This window comes from Crotalus tigris, unplaced genomic scaffold (assembly GCF_016545835.1).
Source record: "Crotalus tigris isolate CLP2741 ecotype Arizona unplaced genomic scaffold, ASM1654583v1 scf7180000024403.402700, whole genome shotgun sequence".
Taxonomy (NCBI): domain Eukaryota; kingdom Metazoa; phylum Chordata; class Lepidosauria; order Squamata; family Viperidae; genus Crotalus; species Crotalus tigris.
The window spans coordinates 107,423-123,761 of record NW_024100570.1 but is presented as its reverse complement, the minus strand read 5'-3'; positions in this window follow the sequence as shown (position 1 = coordinate 123,761).

The window sequence follows — 16,339 nt, the reverse complement described above, 5'->3', positions numbered from 1 at the left end:
ATGAGTTAACTTTTCTACTGTGAATAAATTTTTCTCCTCTTAGTAGATGAGCCTTAGGATGCTACACTGCTCCTCTGACTAGACACTTACACTAGCGATGATTTCGGTGGGAAGAGGAACTGTCTACAGCAAGGTATGCACTGCCTGTGATTCATAGAACTGCAGTAATCTTGCAGACATTTATGGAACTATTTATATTTCACGTTACTTACATTATAGAATTCAAAGCAGCATCCATGAGATTTTCAGAGTATTTCCAATGCAGGCACTATCCAAGCCCAAACTAGACCTATCTTTCAGGCTATGATACAGTACAGTGACAGGCACAGTACAGTGACAGCCATGGTTGTACCTGTTGATGACTTGTGGTATGCTTCTGGATCAGCTCTGAGGGCTGGGAATTTGGGGCCCTCTTTTATGGTGGTCCTTTTCATTCTTTTGGGATCAGTTCCAGTCAATGTAGCTTCTTCAGTCAGAAGTCTGAGGAAGCTACTTAGATAAGCAGTGAAAAATTTGAAAGCAAAAAGAAAAGAAGTTCAGTTACCATGACTCAGCTTCCAGAAAATCCTAGTTCAATTTGACCAAGACAAATAAGGGGCCACCTAGTTCTAAGAATTTTCCATCTCTACATTTGCATAGTGTTGCATTTCCCCATTCAGTAGTAGATTGCAATCTAGGATCCACAGCTCTTGCTCAAAGAACTTGTTGCAGGAGGCCTTTGCATAGAACATGTGATCCACAAATTGCACCCCTCCCTGGATCAGGAAATGCTCCAGACAGTCATTCCTGTGTTTATCACCATTTTGACAGCTAAACTGTTGCAAATGTGCTTTACATGGGTTTTCATTTGATAACTATTTGGAATCTTCAACTGGTCCAGAATGCAGTGAGGCAGCAGTGACAGTCAGCACACAACATCCCTCCTTGGAAAGCTGCATTGTTTGCAAATATGCTTCCAGTTGTGATTCAAGATATGAAGCTGTACATGTCATAAGGGTGGAGAACTATGCCCCTTTTATAACTTGTGGACTTCAACTCCCAGAATTCCTGAGCCAGCCAGCCAGCTCTCTCTCTCTCTCTCTCTCTCTCTCTCTCTCTCTCTCTCTCTCTCTCAATCTCTCTCTCTCTCTCTCTCTCTGCCTGCCTGCCTGCCTGCCTGCCTGTCTAGCCTCCAAAAGATGCACCAGGTCTTTTTGGGGGATGTCTTTTATACTCACCTCCGGCACTGGCAGTCCCACCCAACTGGTCCACTTCTTCAGTGGCCAAAGCAGTAGCTTCATTCTGCAGCTGCATTATGGCCTGCATTTTACAGTCAGGCCTTTCCAGAAGGCCTCTGCAGCTGAGTAGCGAGCTATGAATTGAATTCATAGCTCAGTTCTCGGCTGCAGTGGCCTTTGGGAAAGGCTTCTGACTGCAAAATGCAGGCCTGGCTGGAGAAGATGCTGCAGAAGAAGTGGGCTGGCGAGGAGAGGCCTGGCTACAACATAACTGGGTGCAGGGCATGGGGTAACTCCACACCCCCCACCCCAGTTTGATTTTTAGGTATGTGCCTCACCCCAAAACTAGGGCTAATTTTTGGGGTAGGGCTTATATTAGGCCCACCCCCCAAAATCAAGCTACAGCTTATTTTCAGGCTAGGCCTTACTTTCGGAGAAACACAGTACTTATTCTATGGGCTTTGTCAGTATGTGTTCTCAATTCAACAGTGTCCTCTGTTGGGAAGACTTCTCTAGTAATGGAACTTGTCTGCTAAACTACCGTATCTCACTTACATCTAGGTGGCTTCCACCCTTACGAAGTTCTGGAAGGGCTAAATGATCTAGTTGTTCTCCCAGGCCTTGGGTAGAGTGGATGGAATCCCTTGTTGGATATGTTTGCATATTTTTGTTGTTAGTCTGGGCTGATTTTCATCTTGTTTGTTTTAATATACCTTTCATTTTATTTGTTTTTATATTGTGAGTTGCCCAAAGTCAGTCTGGAGTTGTGTGTTCCTTCAAGTAAGTTTTGACTCCTGGGAACTGCCCCCTGCAGTTTTCTTGGCAGTTTTTTCAGAAGTGGTTTGCCAGTTCCTACAATTGGGCATTGCCAAAATTGAGTATAACAAAGAAACAAATCTACTTAGCTTCAGCAAAGTGACTATATCATAGACTCTCATGCTGTGATCTGGCAACTGTATTTCTTATGGTAACATCATTGATTTATCTTTTTTAAAAATAGTTCTATTCATTATTTCCACTAGTCGCAGTGAATCTCAAAGAACCTAATTTGGATTTTCTTAAAATAAAAATGTTTGGCTTAGATAGTTTACAGAGACAATTTTCTTCTTTTTGTAATATAATCAATATTTTTGCTGTCTTTGAAAAATGCTTACACTTTTAATACAGCTGAAAACTGGTAGCTTCACTGAAACAGATTGTTTCACTGTAAAAGTCTTGCTAAGCCATCCAGCAATCACTTGAAAAAGTTGACAGGACTACAGCAGCCAATAATTCAGGGAAAGAGAATTTTATTCTAATTTAAAGAAATAAATGAATAACTTGTTTGCAGGTTAATAATATTGTGCTTTGTAATGGTTGCATTGCGTAGTAGTAGTAGTAGTAGTAGTAGTAGTAGTAGTAGTAATAATAATAATAATAATAATAATAATAATAATAATAATAATAAACTGCTCTGGGACTTCAGAATTCAAACAGACAAGCACCTGCAACATAACACCTCAGATTTAACAATTGTCGATAAGAGATCTCTGTTCCTAAGTCCCGGAATCTTCGCCAAGAGCCCAGCAAGGGCTTTGCCGATCCCGGAGAGATCGGTAAATTAAAGAGGAAGCTTCAGAGAAGCCGGGTGGAAAGCAAACACCCGAGCAGAATGAAGCAGCACTCTTAAAATTGGCAGAGATGAAACCGGTCTTTCAGACCGGCCTGGAGCGATGGCGGCAGCCTGAGAGGGAGTGGAAAATTGAACCCACAGCTTTGTAACAGGAGACAAGGAAACCCCTGAAGGAGGTGAGGATCATTTGGCTGATAGAAGGCGCAGGAAAAGTAAAGCTATAAGGAGAGAAAGACAGCGGCATCTGAATTGAAACAGAGCGGAGAAGGGAGCAAATAGAGCAGAATGAGAACAGCGTGAAGAATGCTGAGAGCCCACTGTAAAGTTTTACAAAATGTGAGAGACTGGAATTTAAGAACGGCAAGAAGGTGTGAATGAAATCAAAGAAAGGACTGGAAAAAGGACCGTTGGAGACAATTAAAGGTGATTAAGAAGGACTTTAAAAAATTAACATAAGGACTAAAAGGTGAAGGGAGACAACGGAGAAATTTAGCTTATTTTTGAAGAATAAATAACATTGAAACTTGAACTTTAATTGACATATATCTGGACAAAGTGACGAGTGGTTGTTTTGGAAATATTGAATACAGAGAAGAAGAAATAAGAGGTGATATTTGGTGGATCGGTGGACATATTAAATTGAGACTGAGAAAAAAAAGACTGATGCAATATTCACTTACATACAAGCAGTGTTTAAGCTACAAGTAGAAAAGTGGACTCAGGCAAATGTACTAAAAGTACTGAAGTAAATGAATTGTATTAATGAATTGTATTAATGAAATAAAAATAAGTGTAATTGAGTAATTGAACTAAATAGAAGTGGAAAAGTAATCATAGCATAGTAGAGAAATATAAACAGGTGACTATTCAAGTAAGAGTGATAGTGAATGAAATTAAGAGTGGTGACAACACTTAGAGAATAGTATAAGTATATGTATTGTGTATAGTGTTATAGAAATATATATATGGTTAATAACTCTAAAAATATGAACCCTGGGAATATTCATATTTAAAATAAGGTGAACACCAGGGTAATAAAACTATAAAAGTTTAATTTAATTTAAAAAACGCCAAGCTTTCGCCGTCACCTGCCGGCATCCTCAGGGCTTAAAGCGCCAGGGAGTGAGAGAGTCTCTTATAAGCAAGCCAAAGTCTGCACCCGGCTCCTCGATCTCGTCATCGGACCTAATTGGTTGGATTGTGCTCCGGTGACTCGTTTCTTCCTGCACCCCTTTTTACGTGTGTCCTCATTTGCCTTCTTTTCTTTGAGCTCTAAAGTAGGTGGAGCAACCTCCTTGTCTCTCTGATTGTCTCTGTTCTCTCCCTCGGGTTTATCTAGTGGTTTGCATTTCTCCTTCTCCTTCTCCCAATCCACATTTGCACAACTATTCTCTCTCTGAGTGTTTTCCTTTTCATCCCTAGTACCTCCCCCTTGTGCCCAATTGCTGTCAAGATGGTCACATGTATCACTCTGGAGAAGGAGAAATGCAAACCACTAGATAAACCCGAGGGAGAGAACAGAGACAATCAGAGAGACAAAGAGGTTGCTCCACCTATTTTGGAGCTCAAAGAAAAGAAGGCAAATGAGGACACATGTAAAAAGGGGTGCAGGAAGAAACGAGTCACCGGAGCACAATCCAAACAATTAGGTCTGATGACGAGATCGAGGAGCCGGGCGCAGACTTTGGCTTGCTTATAAGAGACTCTCTCACTCCCTGGCGCTTTAAGCCCTGAGGATGCCGGCAGGTGACGGCGAAAGCTTGGCGTTGTTTAAATTAAATTAAACTTTTATAGTTTTATTACCCTGGTGTTCACCTTATTTTTTTTATATATATATATATATATATATATATATATATATATATATATATATATATATATATATACACACACACATAACAGATGTTAAGAATATTATAAAGTGTACAAGATAAATAGTGGGATAAGGAAAGGTACAACTTTACTTGTAATTTTAGTTGTTAAGGTTAATGTTATACAATGATATTATAGTCATATATATTGATTTATAGTTAGAAGTATTATATATATTCTTTATGCAAAAGTGGAGAAATATTATTCAAGTTATAAAAATGACAAGTACTGTAACTACAACTAAAGTTAGCAAAAAAACAGTTACAAATCCCACAAATATGGCCTCTCCTTCAGGCCAAAGAATCATGTTGGGGAAAGAAAAAGAAAAAGTAGAATTGGCAATGAACCCACAGAGTTTGCAGATAACACTACAAACGATTCAAAAAACAATGATGATGACCCAAGAGGCAATAGCAAATAATCATGAAGAAATGAAAATACATCATAAAGAAATTAAGAATGATATTGGAAAAATGAGAGATGAAATTAAAAATATGAATGATAAGATAGGTAATATACAACAAACAATGATGGAAAATGAACAAAGAATTCAAAAAGTTGAAACAAAAATGGAGCTTGTTGATAGTAAAATAGAAGGGATGATACAGAAATCTGATCAAGCAAATAGGGAGTTGACTGAATCTATTGCTTTTCTGGAAATGAACAAAGCTTCATTTTGTTTAAGATTTCAAAATATTGTTGAGGAAAAGGAGGAAGATTTGGGATAAAAGATGGCAGAGATTTTGGCGGTGATTTTAGACAAAGAAAAATTGGAAGTAAAAAGAGACATGGAGGAAACATATAGAGTATACACAAATTATGCACGAAGGCATAGATTGGCAAGAGAGGTTCATATAAGGTTTACTAGAAGATCAATAAGGGATGAAATATATAAAAAACAAGAGACAATTCAATAATGTATAAGGGTAAAGAAATAATTGTATTAAAACAAATACCACGTAGTATACGAAATCAGAGACGAGAATACCAATTTTTAATGACTCAATTAATTAAATATAAAATCAAGTTTCGTTGGTTAATACCTGAAGGCATACTTTTAACTTGGCAGGAGAAAAAATACAAGATAGATACACTTGAGAAAGCACAGGATTTTTATGAGAGTTACTTTTCACAAGGAGAAGAACAAGAAAGTAGAGAAGAGCCGGAGAGTAAAAGTTATGATGAAGATCTATTAGAGGAAGTTGATCGAGAGCAAGAAATACAAAAGTTACAAGAAAGAGAAAGGTTAGAAAGAGAAGCAAAAGGAAGACTTATAGAGACAAGAAGTATAAAACAAAATAAAAACAAAAAAATAGATCAAGTCAAAAATGGGAGACGTAATTAAGCTCTTTTCTATAAATATTAATGGATTAAATATATCAAGAAAAAGTTTAGACGTTTAACAATTTAAGGAAATTGGATGTAGATGTGATCTATCTTTAGGAAATTTACATAAAATAGGATTATAGAAAATTACTAGAGAAAGTAAAATTTAGAAACATTATACACAATATTAGTATAAAACAAGAAAGGAGGAATTATTATATATGTCAAAGAAAAATAAAATTAAATAAATATACTTGGATGAAAAGGGGTGAATTTTAATGTTGGAAATAGTATTAGAGTAAAAACAGTATATGCACTAAATAATATGAGAATATTTGTATTATCACCATGCTTAGATGGAATTCCGGTCGAGTCTTATAAAAAATATGAGTGTTACTACAATGAATAATGTTGGATTCCTAGTAAGTAGTAGAATATGAAAGAAGGAAAATGTAAATAAGAAACAATGGGGCAATAAGGACAAATATTTCAAAGAAGAAAGAGGGGGGAAATGTAAAGAATAGAAGAGTACTGTTACAAACTGCTGTTAACAAAAAAGGATATATTACGTGTGTATGTGTGTAATGTTTGTTGTGTTTTGTTTTGTTTTGTTGGTCTAAAATAATAAAAAAAACAATTGTCGATAAGAAAGACAAAAAAGTCTGGATAGTGGATGTGGTGGCAGTGCCTGGAGACAGCAGAATAGACAAGAAAGAACTGGAGAAGATAACAAAATACAAAGACCTACAAATAGAAATAGAAAGACTGTGGCAAAAGCAAGCAAGGGTAGTACCAATAGTAATAGGCGCCTTGGGTGCAATCCCAAAACAACTGGAGCACCACTTGAACACCATTGGCATTGACATATTCGCCATTAGTCAATTGCAAAAGGCGGCCTTACTAGGAACTGCTTCCATCCTGCGACGATATCTGTAATACCATCAATCATCCACATCTGCCTATCCCAGGTCCTTGGTAAGGACTCGACAGGTAGACAAAATGCCAAATCCAGTCTGAACATCTGGCAGACTGTGTGATGATCCATAACAATAATAATAACAATATAACAATAACAATAATAATAAAGTTGGAAGGGACCTTAGAGGTCATCTAGTCCAATCTCTTGCTCAGGCAGGAAACCCTATACCATTTTGGACAAATGGCTGTCCAGTATCTTCTTAAAAACTTCAGGCAATAGCCAAGTGCCAGACAATTGGTTCTCTGAGGTTCCAGAGACATTAAACAAATCAATAAGGAAAGTTTAAGCTTTATTATTAACTTTAGCAGACAGATTTAAACAGAAGCACAAAAGCATAGCCTACCAAGCCAGATGACAACCAATCTTTCTTCAGATATTGGGAATCCCAGTGGAAAAAGCAGAGAGACCCCAAGATAACCAAGTCACCCATCAACAGGTCTGTGCTAAAACTCCAGAATCAAGGGGCAATATCAGAGACTTTTATCCCTATTTTATAGCAGACCATGTGCTAAGACAGGGGTATCAAACTGGTGGCACGCTGGCCAGGTGTGTCATGTGCAGGCCATGCCCACCCCAACTGCGAAAAGGCAAAAAACATCATGTTTTCAGGTCAAGTGTTGAATGGAATTAATCACGGATTGTCTTGCTCCTGAATCATGAGATAGAATTTGAATTTTAAAATGTGCATCACTTCTATTTAAAATGCCATGGAGAAATAAGCTTTCAGACAAGTTTAGTCATACACAGCAGTCTGAAGATAGTGATGGCCTTTCCTTTCCTAATCCCCGTGCATTTATCCAGAAATCCACTCTCTCCTCAAACTATAATAGAGTATATAAGATCAGGGTCGTGGATCCTGCCTTTTGCATCATAGTTAAACCAATCCAGTGTAAATACTTCTTATGTTCAGGTCTTCAAATATGGAAATCTTGAATTGGAAAAGCAGGCATAATCCAATATTTCTTCATGATATCTTGGCTCAAGACTTCATTTCTATACACTCTTATGTAAGAATACATTTACCTGAAATCAATCAGATCCATTTCTATCTAGATATAAAAAAGAACTTTACAGCAAACATCTTAGTGGATAGAATATCATCAAAGTATACTTTTCTCTCTCTTCCCAACTTCTTGAGTTTGAATTGGTCTCATGCAAAGCATTTTAAATTCTGACTACCTCAACTTTATCCCATGTCGTTCATTAAGAGACAGTTGTTTTGAGTCCAAAACAGCTGTTTTGCATTTGAAGTGGGCCACTCTTTATCACAGCAGAAGCCTTTCAAACTCAATTTACTTTCACAATTGAAATAGCTCATTTCCAATGTGAATTACTCTGAAGTGGAAATAGGACATTTGAAATATGTAAATAAATTAATTTGAAATGTTGTACACTCCTACTTTGAATGGTACAATGTATTTTGGGGTTTGAATTTGACCTTTGGTTTTGTGATCTCTGGCTTTTTGGTTCCTGATCTGCAAGAATCTTTCCATTCCTCTTTAATTCTATTGAAAGTTCTGATTGAAACAAGCAGGACCACATGGGCTTCCCCTCTTTTATTTTGTTTACAAAGACTAAAGTGGCTATTTGTACATCAGCCAAGTCTTATTAAAACCTTCAAAACAAGTTCACTTTCTCAGCTAGTGTGGTTAATTTGTTTGCAGATTAGCAGGTCAGGAAGCCAGACAACAGCTTTGTGGTATGCAATAGTATGCTTTGAGGAAAGTAAACCCCGTTTCTTAATGAAGGTTCTAATTTATTATCAAGAAACTACACTACTATGAACAGGTTGGACCTATCAACAATTAACAATGCTTTGGTTACAAACTGTCTCAATTACTGCAATGACTTTACAAGGCTTGCCCTTGAAAAGTACAGAAGTTACAACTGATGTGAAAATGCAGTGGCCCAGCTGCTGATCAATGTGAATCACATAAAGCCAAAGTCAAAACTCTCATGGAAACTCTTCTTCTTTTGGACCTCACTGTATGCTGACTTAGCCAGATCTGTTACTCTTCCTTCTTTACTCTGTCAGTCATCATCCCTCCCCAGCAGACCCATGGTCTACTCTAAGTATTCTTTCTCTGCTTAGCTTTAATCAAGCATCCTGCCTCACAACTTGGTCACTTCTCACAAGCTTTCATCTAAATCCTCTGCAGCTCCCTCAAGCAGCACTGTTGTGAAGGCTCTGGATTGACCAACAAAATAGAAGGCATAAACTCTTTATAGTGAACCATTCCAGTTCTTTATTCTTGGCATAACAGTAGAAAGACATCCTTATTTCTTGAAATATTGTTCCCCTCTCCAACTTGAATAACTAAAGCAAGCTTAATTCAGCTGATCAGGGGTCCCCAACTGGTCCATGGACCAGTACTGGGCCATGGCATGCCAGCAACTGGTCTGCACAAACAAGCAAAGCCTCATCCACAGGATGCAGGCAGCACACAAAACCATGGTCCATGGAAAAACCTCTCTTCATGGAACCAGTCCCTGGTGCCCAAAAGTTTGGAGACCCCTCTGCTCTATATACAAAGAGACCTACCAATCACGCCTTCTCTAAAGAAGCCTAAAACACAGCAAGGTACTTTATGACCTAACTGCTTTATAATTCAGAGAGTAATCATTTCTCTGCCAGCAATAGTATTCTTTTGCTAAAATAACTGTGTGCCTATCTTAAAACTGAAATGCTACCAAATTACCCAAAGAGTTCATCAAGGGCTTCAATAAAATTCAGTTGGCCAGCCTTTGTGATTAGCCGTACATAGGTCTTGGGTTCCGCTTGCCTCTTTTGTTATCTGCAGAATAATGCTAGGATAGAAAGATTCCATGGGATATCATTATTATGAGCCTCAGTGGCACAATGATTACAATGCAGTATTGCAGGTTAATTCTGCCAACTGCCAGCAGTTCGATTCTCATCGGCTCAAGGCTGACTCAGTCTTCCATCCTTCTGATGTTGGTAAAATGAGGACCCAGATTGTAGGGGGCAATAGGCTGACTCTGTAAACCACTTACAGAGGGCTGTAAAGCCCTATGAAGTGGTATATAAATCTAAGTGCTATTGCTATTGCTATCATTATTGCATAACAACCCTTTCCTGATTTGTCTCCACTTGTCTTGAATCCCCCAGAACATGTATCTTCTTCCTTCTTTATCTACCCATTGGTTCCAGTCTAACTTCTGCTTCATTGCCTGTGAAACTTGCTTCTGTCTAACATAGCCCCTGTCTGCCAACTGCTTTGAACTGACAGTCTTATTATATCTTTTCCCAACTATGTTTCATTTTCCCCCCTTTTACTCAATGGCACAATCTTTAACTTCCCTTCCAATTTCCTTACAGGCTTCACTGCCCAGAAGAAGTCCCTTACTTCTTTCCTGTAATCTATTTAAATCATTTTATTCTATTTAAATTAGCATTTTTTCCAATTACAGACACAAGGCCTCCAGTTCCTAGCATGCAAGTACATTTCCTTGTTCTCGAAACAAACTTCTACCAGTTTGGGCCAGCTGTATACATTCCCCAACTCTGCTACAACTTTCTGAGATTCACTTGATTTTCGATGAGACAGTGACTAATATAGTAACAGTAGCATTACTCTGGACATAGTCTGTGTGGCAGATATTCACACAACACCTTTCATTTGTTTTTTTAAATAACATTTTAAATCTAATTTACTATGAATTAATGAATGAATTTGGGGCATACTTTTTAGTTTTGTACACATTTTATACATATACTTTAAAATCTAATTATCCCTACATGTACAATTAACCCTAACGTATTTCTTTCTATGTAGTTTTCCTAATCCTTTGCAGATTGTTTTGCTCTCATGAGATAAAATGAATTGGAATTCTATTTAATATGCAGCTTAACTTGTGATATTCCAAGCTTTTATTTATTTATTTAATACTGCAAAGGTTATGTATTGTTCCATAGCAAGGACAAACTAAAAGGGGCGTTGTCTTGCCTGAACGCCTTTTCTCAGCATGATGATGGAGAATCCACGGATGGGTTGTCTTAATCTATCTGCTCCAATTGGACTAAGTCTGAAATTGGTAACGCCCCCTCTGTGCCAAGTGCACCCCAGTTTTAGACTAAGGCGATACCCAGACTTTAGTCCGACGCGTCTGAACAAATGGGAACCAGGCCAACTGACCTAATGGGAGGGAGTGGATTCTCCATCATCATGCTGAGAAAAGGCGTTCAGGCAAGACAACGCCCCTTTCTCCAGCATGATTGGATGGAGAACCCATGGATGGGACATACCAAAGCCCTGTGTCCCTAGGGTGGGGAATCAGATTGGGCCTGGGTCCCACCCAATGTTAATGCGTGTTCTAGTACCTTGCGGCCAAATGAAGCCGTAGAAGATGCGTATACATCCATCTTGTAGTGACGGATAAAGGAGGAGGGCGATGCCCATGTTGCTGCCCTACAAACTTCCTCTATGGATGCCTGGGTAGACCAGGCTGCTGTAGTGGCTGCGCCCCTGGTGGAATGGGCCGTGATATGGCTGGGAGCTTGAAGTGACTGAGTCTGGTATGCCAGAGAAATACAAGCTCTAATCCACCTGCCTATAGTGGGTGAGGAAACCTTTTGTCCTAACGACGAAGGGTGAAATGACACAAACAGAGCCTCAGTCTTGCGGAAGGATGAGGTCCTCTGTATATAGCAATATAAGGCCCTGCGAACATCCAATCTGTTCCACTGAGCCTCTGTGTCATTAGATGGGTTCGGACAGAAGTCCGGCAAAACTATGTCCTGGGACCTATGATACAAGGAGTTGACCTTGGGCACGAAAGAGGGATCTAACCTGAGAGTAACCCTGTCCATATGGAAAATACACAGGTCCTTTCTTACTGACAGGGCAGCCAGCTCAGAGATCCTTCTGGCTGAAGTTTTAGCAACCAGAAATGCCACCTTCATTGATAATTGTTTGAGCAAACAAGTGTCAATAGGCTCAAAGGGTGGTGAGACAAGAGCCTGTAGAACCTGATGAAGGTCCCAGGAGGGATATCTATGTACCGTTGGTGGTCTGGCATTGTTAGCTCCCTTTAGGAAGGAGCGTATCATAGGGTGCTGTGTTAAGGATTCCTTGCCACAGGAAATAACCGTGGCAAGTGCTGCTACCTGCCTACGGATGGTGCTTGTGGAAAGCCCTTTGTCCAGATCATCCATCAGGAACTCCAAGATAACTGGCACTGCAGCCTGTAAGGGTTCAATTTTGTGAGCTAAACACCAATTACAGAAGCTTTTCCACGTGGCATCGTATATTCTATTCGTCGAGGGTCGCCTGGATTGCTGGATCATGGCTATGACCCTTGACGAATATGCGTCTAGGCCTAAGGCCTGCCTCTCAAGTGCCAGACGGTTAACTGGAGCCATTGAGGGTCCGGATGATGTAACTCCCCCTGAATGAGGGAGATCCGATTGGCTGGAATCCTCCATGGAGGGGATGCGGAGAGCTCCATCAGGTCGGCGAACCAAGATCGTCTCGGCCAATGCGGGGCGACCAGGAGGACCTCTGCTTGTTCGCAAAGGATCTTCCTGATCGTGGCAGGTAGAAGGGGCAGGGGAGGAAAGGCATAGAGCAGTTCCCTGGGCCAGGGACTGCGGAGTGCATCTGTTCCCTCCGCTGATGGAGACGGGAACCTGGAAAGGAATCTGGGAAGCTGTGAGTTGGCTGGGGAGGCAAACAGATCTAGGGTTGGGGAACCAAACCTGTCCACGATCTCTCTGAAGATCTTCGGATCCAGCTGCCATTCGGAATGGTCCACGGTGGCTCTGCTCAGTGAGTCCGCCTGCTGGTTGGCCACTCCGGATATGTGCTCCACCCTGATGGAGGCAAGATTCAGTTCCGCCCAAGACCCCAGCAATCTGGCCTCCTGCATGAGAGGCTTGGACCTTGTTCCCCCCTGTCTGTTGATATGGGCCTTGGCTGTGATGTTGTCGGTTAAGACCAGGACGTGCTGGCCCTGTACTAAGCTGCTGAATCTCTTTAGGGCCATGTGTATGGCTCTTAGTTCCAGCCAGTTTATATTGTTCTTTAGATCCTGCCTGGACCACTGACCTTGGGCCCAGTGTGTGTGGAGGTGTGCCCCCCACCCAAATAGGCTTGCGTCTGTGGTGATGGTGATCCTGTCTGGTTCTTTGAATTCTGCTCCCCGTGACAGTGCCGGAGAGTCCCACCAACGAAGGGAGTTCAACACCGACTGTGGAACTCGGACCTTCTGGTGGGATGTGCTGGTATGAAGTCTCTGGAATGGAAGGAGAAGCCACTGTAATTCTCTGGCATGGAGACGTGCCCATGGCACAATTTGCACGCAGGACACCATCTTCCCTAGTAGTTGTGAAAGGGATGCCAATGTGACTACTCTGTCCCTTCGGATCCGACGTACAAGAGTCTGGATAGAGTTCCGTCGGTCCTGAGATAGGTAGACCGTGCAGTTGTCTGTGTCTATAACTGCGCCCAAATGGAGGAGCCGAGTTGTTGGTACAGTATGACTTTTCTGGAAATTAACAGAAAAACCGTGCTCCTGCAAAACTTTGATGGCTAGGGCGAGGTCTGCTTGGGCACTTTGCCATGATGATGACTGAATTAGAATGTCATCTAAATAGCATTGAACTCTGATGGGAATTTGTCTAAGGTGGGCTGCAATCACTGCCAGTACCTTTGTAAATACTCTCGGTGCAGATGAGAGGCCAAATGGAAGGGCTCTGTACTGGTAGTGGCGTCGGGCATAACTGAATCTGAGGAATTTGCAGTGTCCAGGAAAAATGGGAATGTGCAAATCTGCCTCAGTCAGGTCTATGGAGGTAAGAAAGTCACCTTGCCTGACGCTAGCCAGGATTGATTGAAGTGATTGCATCTTAAATTTTTTATACTTCAAGTAGAAGTTTAGACCTTTTAAGTCCAAGATCGCCCTCCAGCCCCCTGAAGTCTTGGAAATGACGAAGAGGTTTGAGTAAAACCCTCGTCCTTCTTGTTCTTGTGGAACTGGTTCAATTGCTTGTATCTGCAATAAGTGGGCTATTGCCTCTGACATAAGTTCAGCTCTGGCCCTGTTCGTTGAAATAGGACAAGAGCGGAACCTGTCAGGTGGATGGGAACAAAATTCTAGTCTCAGACCTTGGGAGACGGTGTCTAACACCCATGCATCCGTAGTAGTGGCCGCCCAAATGCTGGAATAGAGGGCCAGCCAGCCTCCTATGGGAGGTGAGGCTGCAGGTTCACTTGCCTCGCTTGAAGGAGAGGCTCCCTGCGCCTCGAAAGGACCGCTTGGTCTGGAACTGTGATCTGCCTCTGTATGCTGAATGATCTTGTTGTCGTTCCTGTCTCTGAAAGGAGGGGCAAGAAGCCTGGGCCCAGTCCCAGGATGGCGCTGGCCGAAAGGGCTGCCCTCTGTAGTTACTCTGCGACAAGTTGCCCCAGCGTCTATCTCCCCTCCTTGATGTATTAACCAAGGTCTTGCGTTTATCCTTACCTTCAGTTAGGTATGGCTCTAGCGCCTTACCAAAGAGATGTCCACCTGTGTAAGGTTTAGAGGCCAGACGCCACTTGGCCTTGGTGTCTGCTCGCCAGTTTCTGAGCCAGAGGAGCCTTCGTGCTGAAATGTCTGCCGCGATGGTCCGGGCAGTGTATCTGGCCGTGTGTAAGGAGGCATCGGCTAGATACTGGGACATGGCCACCAACTTACCCAGATTCTGGTGGGCTCTGAGCTGGTCCAGAGGGATCATGTCCTGGAGCTCCCGTAACCACAGGACCGAAGCCCTGGCAAAGAAGGCCATGGAGGTTGCCGCCCTTGTTGCCCAGGCTGATGCCTGGTGGGCTCTGCGTAGGGCGGACTCGATCTTCTTGTCCTCTGCCCTTAGTGCCTCATTTATGTCCCCAGGGATGTTGGACTTGGGAAACAATGAGTTCAAGGGCTCATCAATCTCAGGAATCTCCAAAAGGGAGGTCAGGGAAGGAGCAACATTGAACAATGTTCTCTCTACTTCACCAGGGCTCAAGGGGGATCCTAGGTTCTCCCATTGTTTCTGGACTATATTTAGAAAAAGGGGAGGGCAGGGAATATGATTCTGTGAGACAGAGGGCTCAGTGTATATGGCATGGGGACCCTGGGATGTTGGTGGGGTCTCCTGTTCTTGGGCGAGGTTTGCAGTAGTGCAGGCCTTGAGTAGCAGGGAATTGAAGAAGGAATGGTCAAAGAGACCGACAGGAGGGGTGGGTTCGGATGGGGCGATGCCCTCGTCATCAGACAAAATCAGGCCAGGTTGTTCAGCTCCTGTAGATTCCAGATCCAATGCGGGATCATCCATCCAGTCCGGAGATTGTGAATGATGTGTGGTCTGGGGGGGGGTGGCTGTGGGGTGTTGGAGGCCATAAATTGAGCCACAGCCTGGGCTATCATGGACTGGAGGAAGTTCGGGTTCAGGGCCTGGTTCTCAGGAGGGCGAAGCCCTGCTGCAGTGGGGGTGAATGTGGCCTGGGGCCCTGAGGTGTCCTGACCGGTTATACCCCTCCCTGAAGCCACTGTTAGGTTTGAATCTTACTCGGGAATTCCCCTGGGGGGAGACCAAGCCCCTGGGGCTGAGGCACTATGTGAAGAAAGGGGCTCAAAAATAGACCTTCCCATCGTGCCTGCCAGATCTGGGGAGACCGCTCTCAGTCTTTGGCACCCTTCCTCCCTCTGTGGCTCCCTGCTTGGCCGGGCTCGCTTGGTGGTGGTCTTTCCACTTGCCTCTGATTGGCGACTCCTCTTGGCCGGCTCGCTGCCTCTCTCTGCCATGATGAGTTGCTCTGGTGTCAACCTTGGCAAAACGCCCCCCCTCGGCGCTGTACTTCACCAAGGGAGTCTACAGAGATAATTCAGCCCAAGAGGGGGGAGGGTGGGGAATTGATGGGCACCCCGATCACTTGGGATCGATCAGGCCCTCCCCGGTCGAAGCTGCTCTCTCGAAGAGCTGGCCACCGATGATCGAATACTGCCTTCAGGAGAAAGTTCCAGGCAGTCTGGGCCCCAGCCACACACAAAATGGCCACCGAGGGCTTTAGCCACGCACAAAAAGGGCCTCCGAGTGCTTCAGCCACACACAAAATGGCCGTCGATGACTTCAGTCACAAACAAAATGGCTGCCGAGGCTTCAGCCACAAACAAAATGGCCGCCGAGACTTCAGCCCCACTCAAAATGGCCGCCAGTGACTTCCGCCACTCACAAAATGGCCACTGAGGGCCTCAACCACATACAAAATGGCCGCCGGGGGCTTCAGCCACACCCAAAATGGCCACCAGAAGGCAATTCAAAATGGCGGCCACCAATTTGGCGCCCTAAAA